The 7,500-nt window shown below is 39.8% G+C and overlaps 1 protein-coding gene across 1 annotated transcript in view; it reads left to right on the forward strand.

Moving 5' to 3' along the window:
* LOC106870859 (histone-lysine N-methyltransferase SETMAR) overlaps positions 1-7,500 on the forward strand; it is a 111,910-nt gene that overhangs the window by 86,075 nt on the left and 18,335 nt on the right. The gene's annotated exons all lie outside the window — the stretch shown is intronic.

Consider the following 7,500-nt stretch of genomic DNA (forward strand, 5'->3'; position numbering starts at 1 on the left):
TGGTGGCGGTGGCGGTGGTGGTGGTGGTGGTAGGGATTCTGTGAATGTTACACATGTTGTTATATAGCCACAGGTCAACCTTGATCCAACAGACCTATGATCAAAAGGAGTTCCAGTTGTGATCATCACGCCTTCTTTTTGTTTTCCTACCCACAGGGGTTGGCCGGGGGAGGGGACTGAGGACTACATAATTAACACGGGCGCCCTATTTTTAAAGATGATAGGAGGAGGGGAGATTTAGCTGTTATTTCTAGCCAGTTGAGTAACCATGTGGAGGACTCCCTTGATGGCTCCAGTTACCACTGTTATAGTAGTAATAGTAGCAGTGGTGGCGGCGGCGGTAGTGGTGGTGGTATGTGGTGGTGGTATCATGGGGTGGAGACTGGTAGTACATGTAAGTACTAGAAGTGGTGGTGGTGGTGGCGGTGGCATTGGCTGGTTGCAGGGTGCCAGTAGTTGGGGTGGGGTAGAAGATGTAGGGGCGGGTGGGTCATTCCAGGGTGTGATATGGGTGTGTGTGGGGGGTGGGGGTGAGAGTGGAGGGAATGCTTATGTCTGTGACTGGCTAGGTACATGGGAGTCTGTGAGGCAATAGAGAAAGTGTGTATGTGCATGTGTATATCTATTTCTGCATCTGTCTGTGTGTGCATACGTGTATGTGAGCATGTGTGTTGTGTATGTGTGTATGTATGTGTGTGTGTGTGTGTGTGTGTGTGTGTACATGTGATTGTTGTATTGTAGTAGTGGAGGGGTGGTCAGGGCCATTTCATTCATAGAGTATCCCTTAGGTGTGTTACACATAGACACACACTTACAGATATATATATACACACACACACACATAAACACACACTCACACACACACAATACATATGCACATTGATACACAAACAAAACTTTCATGTAAACAATTCTGCATATACATACATATATATATATATATATATATATATATATATATATATATATATATATATATATATATATATATATATATATATATATATATATATATATATATATATATATATTGAAAATTAATAATAAAAGGGTAAAATTAATTAATTAAATTAAATAATTAATCAATCAATTAATTAATAATTTTACCAAGTAGATCCATATGTTAAAATAACCTTTATAGGTAAAATTATACAAATATTCTATAATTATAAACATAATTATAATTAGGGGGGTCAGCTAATTGCTTCACCACATAAGGAATTTAGAAATAGGAGTTAAAAATTCTGTTTCTACTATGGTAAGAATCCCCCAGACAGTAACACACTTTTTTACATAGGCAAAGAGAAAACTAAGGAATCAACATGTCTTCAAGTAGCCACAGATGCGTTTGGAGATTAAAGTGATTAATTTACTTACTTCTCGTCATCAGTGTAGCATTTCCATTATAAAATTTGTGCACACAGACACATATGCACGCATACTCACACACATGTGCACACACAGACACACACACACACATGTGCACACACACATGCACAAACATACACACACATACATACGCACACACACACTCGCACACACTTGCACACACACACATGCACGCACACACACATGTATACACAGACTCACACACATATGCACACACACACACACAGCAAATCATCAATGAAGGGTTCCCTGCAGAGGTGCTGAAGAGGCTGGGGAGAATGGGACATGGTGTATATTAATGAACAGTGAAGTGTAGCAGGGGGTGTGAGTGGAGGGACAGTAGACCTTGAAATCATAAAGATAGCTGAGAGCTTCCAGTGTGAGAGGGGGAAGGGTAGAGGTAAAAATAGGGACGGGTGGGGGGAGGAGAGCTTAGACCCATTTGATGTGCTCCTGGTGATGCTCTTAACCCCCAACACCACCACCACTTCTGCTGCTGCTGTTCATGCTGGATGATGATGATGATGATAATGATGACCAGGATGATGATGTTGATGATGATGATGATGATGACTATGATCATGATGACCATGATGATGATGAGGAGGAGGAGGATGGTGAAGGTGATGACCACCACAAGGATGATGGGGACCATGATGATTATGATGATGATGATGATGATGGTGATGATAGAGTGAGGATCAGCAGGATAGTAAGAAGGGTGGTGCCTGTGTTGTTTGGTAGGGGCTAAGGTATGATGGGGGTTGTGGCAGTCCTGGTAGGGAGTGGTGGTGGTGGTAATAGCAATAGTAGTAGTGGCTGGGGCAGTGGTGTTGATGGTGTTAATGTTCAAGCTTACCACCAACACCACCACAATGGCCATCAATGTCTCCACCACTGCCTGCAACCACACCGCCATCGCCTCCACTAGCTATACACCAACACCACCACAAACACCACCACCACTACCTAAGAAAATCATCCCCCCCCATCCTGTTTCCACCCAACATAATGGGAAAAGGATGTGTAAGTTTTTGCTGCCCCTTGGTGCTGAAAGCCTAGCTTCTTGGTAGGTTGTCTGTATATATATATATATATATATATATATATATATATATATATGTATATGTATATATATATGTCTATATTAGTATGGAGTATATGTATATATATATATATATATATATGCATTTGTGTATGTGTGTAGATATATATATATATGTGCATTTGTGTATGTGTGTATATATATATATATATATATATATATATATATATATATATATATACATATATATATATATATATATATATATATATATATATGCATATACATTTGTGTATGTGTATATATGTATATATATATGTATGTGTGTATGTGTATGCATGTGCATTTGTGTGCATATGTTTGGGTGTGTGGGTGGGTGTGTTTGCACATACAATTAAACTAGTAGATTTATATATATACATATATGTATATAGATATGTATATATATATATATATATACATATATATATATATATATATATATATATATATATACATATATATATATATATATATATATATATATATATATATATATGTATGTATCTATGTAAATATCTATATATATATATTTTAAGATTTTAAGTATATAATTATAGAAATGTAATTATAATTAAGGGGGCTGGAATGCCAGTGCCTGTATGCTAGAAGTAGATGTCAAATATCTACGATACCTTAATTATAATTATATACTTAAAAATGATTTAACCAATATGGTCTTTTTATATACGCTAGCCACTGGTATAATCATTTTAATGATTGTATCCTCAATTTACAAATATATATATATATATATATATATATATATATATAGGTGTGTATGCACTTTATATATATATATATATATATGTATATATATATATAAATAAATGGGAGAGTCATTTTCTTTTTGTGCTTATTTCTTTTTTTTTTTATTTGTATTTTTACAAAAACTCACAAAAAGAATTTTGCAAACCAAATTCAAAAACGAAATAAATATATATTGTTTCTGTATATATGTACCTTCATGTGTGCATGTATATGTGTCTGTGTATTTATACAGCATCATCAACTATGGATGGATAGATAGATAGATAGATAGATAGATAGATAGATAGATAGATAGACAGATAGATAGATAGATAGATAGATAGATGAACAGAGAGATAGACAGACTGATAGATAGAAAGGTAGGTAGATAGATAGACAAATAGATAGAGAGAGACATTTATATAATGTGTGTGTGTATGTATATATATATATATATATATATATATATATATATATATATATATATATATATATATATATATATATATATATATACTTGTGTGAGTGTATGTGTGTGTGTGTGTGTGTGTGCTTGTAAATTCCTCTGTTCCTGAAGAATTTCTGCAAGAAGCACTAGGTAACCCACTAAAGGCAACACCTGGATATGTTTTGGCCAACCATGATTGTTCAATTCTCAAGTGAGGGCTGATGTACTAAGATATGGCTTTTCTAGTGCTGGGCCCAAGGGAACCTATAGGGTCTTTCTTATTTACCCCATGCACACATGTCTGTGTGTCTGTGAATGCAAGTATATGTGTGTGTTAATGTGCTTGCATGTTGTTATTCTTTAGCCCCAGGTAAGTCCTGATCCAGTACACTTATTGTCGATGACATTCTAGCCATGGCCACCGCACAGGTTTTTTTCTTTTTCTCAGATGCACTGTATCTAAGAAAATATTCTCCTGTGTATCTTTTCATTTTTTTTAAGGTCATAGGGTGTGATTTGAAGTGGGGGTATTTGACTGCTATTTCTAATGGACTGTGTAGCCACATAAGATGTTCTTCAACTGTAGTTGGGTCTCCCAGCTGATATAAGTGTTGGACTGGTGGTGAATACAGACACCAGACGGACAGCTATAAAGACAGACAGACAGAGACACACACAGTCCCAGGGAATGCTGGGCAGACAGACAGGGGAAAGATAGAGAGGACCCAGTTGTAGCCATGTGAGAGAAGACATTCTTTCATGTGTGGAGATTGATGTGGGTGGAGGGGGTGGGAGCATAGAGGGGTAGGGTAGTAAGAAAGAGGAAGACTCTCTGTGTGTGTATGTATGCTTGAAGTGGGGGGATAAGCTAGGGTGGTGGAGGGTGTACCGAATGGAGGTGGGGGTGGAAGGTGGAATCCAAATATACATCAAGTATACATATACACACACATGTGCACAAAGATTCTCACACACTCACCCCCCCACACGCATACTCACCCCACACACACACATACACACACTCATATACACATACGTGTGCACTCTCACCCATCCACACACACACACACACATGCGTGCTGTGGACCATACACACATACACACACCAACACATACTCACTCTCACTCATAAACACATACACACACATACATACACACTCACCCACATACATATGCTTTCACACACAAACACACACACACACACACACATATATATTCACACACATTGACCCACAGACATGCCATCACATGCATGTCTTACACCCTCAACCATATGCATACACACACTAACACATACACTCTCACACATACACACATGTCTGTGTGTGTCTGTGTGTGTGTGTGTGTGTAGAGGAAGAGAAGATTCAGCTTTGCTCATAGAATATCTGTTTTCCTGAATAAGGGTGGGAGGCAAGGAAAAGAAAAGAGGGAATGAGGAGGGTGGAGTAAAATGGGAGGAGTGGGAAGGAGGGGGGGAGAAGGGGAGTGGGGAGTGTTCTGCCTGTTGACACAGTTTGAGAGTTTTGGTAAGCAGAGGTAAGGTTTGGTAAAACATTCTAGCAGAACTAAACTTGGTATCAGAGAACAAGGAACTGTGGCAGGGGTAGGGGCTGGGACAGGAATGGGAGCAAAAGAGGAATTTATAGAGGGTGCTGTTGATGTTGTTTTTGTTGCTGTTGCTGTTGTTTAACCTATGTTTGGTCCTGGTTGAGAAACAAGCCCTTATGATCCACATCCAAGACAATCTGGTCATGACCATCACATGTGTTTGTGTATCTAGAACTGTGGTTCTTGATGTGTTTTGGTTTTTGCTTCTTTTTTTTTTTACATCGTGGCACATGGTAATTATCATCATCTTCCTCACTGTTGTTATCCTCATCATCATTGCCATCCTTATCATCAGTGTTGTCCTCATCATTGTCGTCATCATCATCATTCTCATCATCATCATCACCATCATCGTCGTCATCATCATCATTCCCATCATCATCGTCTTCATCATCCTCATCATCATCATCATTTTCATCATCACCATTGTCGTCATCACCATCATCATCATCATCGTCATTTCATCATTGTTTTAATATCCACTTTTCCATGCTAACCATGGGTCAGGCAGAATCCGTTGAGGCAGATTTTGTTTGAGAAGAAGAGCGTCTGCTCAAAACGTTAAACCATCTTTCTTTCCTTTCCTAATACATTACATTATTATTTGTCATTATTTTCAGAATCAATTAAAAGGCAATGTGGGGGAGGGAGAGAGGGAGCACTCTGTCAGTTATAACAATGAGTGTCCCAGGTGATACAATCAACAGAACAGCCTGTTTGTGAAATTAACATGCAAGTGGCTGAGCACTCCACGGACACATGTACCCTTAACGTAGTTGTCAGGGAAATTCAGCGTGACACAGAGTGTGACAAGGCTGGTCCTTTGAAGCACAGGCACTATTGATTTTTGCCAGCTGAGTGGACTGGAGCAACGGGAATTGAACTCACGACCTTATGATCGAGAGCCGAATGCCCTAACCACTAAGCCAAGCGCTTTCACAAAAGATAATGTATTTCTAAAGAAAATGGCTAACTAAAGGGTAAAATTGCCCTTTTTTTAAAAACAAAAATAGTCTGGGATGCACCTACAGACCCCTTGTGGTGTACAATTTGGGAATCACTCATCTGGAACCACATCCTGTTATACTTTGAGACATTTTATATCTGGGATTACTTTAACCAATGCATCCATCCCCTTTTCATAAAACTAGAAGTGTGTGAACTGGGGGTAATTTGGCACTGAGTGTTGTTGATGACAGTGGCAGCGGCAGTGGCAGTGCTGGTGGTAGTGGTAGTGGTGACAGTGGTGGTGGCAGCAGCGGTGGTAGAAGTGGCAGTTGTGGTGGTGGCAGGAGCAGTGGTGGTGGTAGTGGTGGCGCTGCTGCTGCTGGTGGTAGCAGTGGTGGTGTGGTAGATGTGGTGGCGGTGGTGGTGGTAGTGGTGGTGGTGGTGGTTGGTGGTAATGGTGGTGGTAGTGGTGGTGGTGGTGGTGGTGGCAGTGGCGGCGGCGGCTTTATGTGCCACCAGCATGGGTGCCAGTGAGGCAACACTGGCATCGACCCACGCTTGAATGGTGCTTTTTATGTGCCACCGGCACGGGGAGCCAGTCATGTGGGACCAGCATCGACCCACACTTGAATGGTGCTTATTATGTGCCACCAGCACAGGTTCCTGTGAGGCGGCACTGGCATAGGCCACAACTACAATTTCTATTTTAATTTTGATTTTACTTGACTCAATAAGTCTTCCGAAGTGTAATATATATATTTCAAAAATCTAACAAAAACAGAGTCGTCTGAAAGATCTTTATGCTTTTGAGTGTCATTTAACTGCTATTTCTAACATGTCATCCTGCTGCAAGAGTGTGTGCAATATTATGTCAGCAAATAGGTTTAAGATATTTAGCATTGAAACCTAACTCTGAACCCACGCAACACCCCAACCTCTCCCTAACCTCACACACACACATAGTCATCCCCCTTGCCCCTTGCTCACCCTTCCTCTGACTGGTTCCAGAAAGGCAGGGTTGGCTATCTTTTGTCCTTATCTCTTATTTTATTGACATGACCAAGCATCCAGGTCACTAACTTCTCAGAAATGTCTGCCTCCTTCTTGCTACATGTTTATATTGATCAAATGTCTCTGCAACTGAATGGGGGAAGAGATTAGCTGCTGTTTTTTGTGGGGGGAAGAGGGAGGAATGGAGGGTGTGCTTGGCACAGGTTTGGCCAAGTGGTTAAGGAGTTTATGTTTGGTAACCACATGGAATTTTGGAGGTTCG

The sequence above is a fragment of the Octopus bimaculoides genome, chromosome 25, assembly GCF_046866305.1.
Source record: "Octopus bimaculoides isolate indiv1 chromosome 25, ASM4686630v1, whole genome shotgun sequence".
Taxonomy (NCBI): Eukaryota; Metazoa; Mollusca; class Cephalopoda; order Octopoda; family Octopodidae; genus Octopus; species Octopus bimaculoides.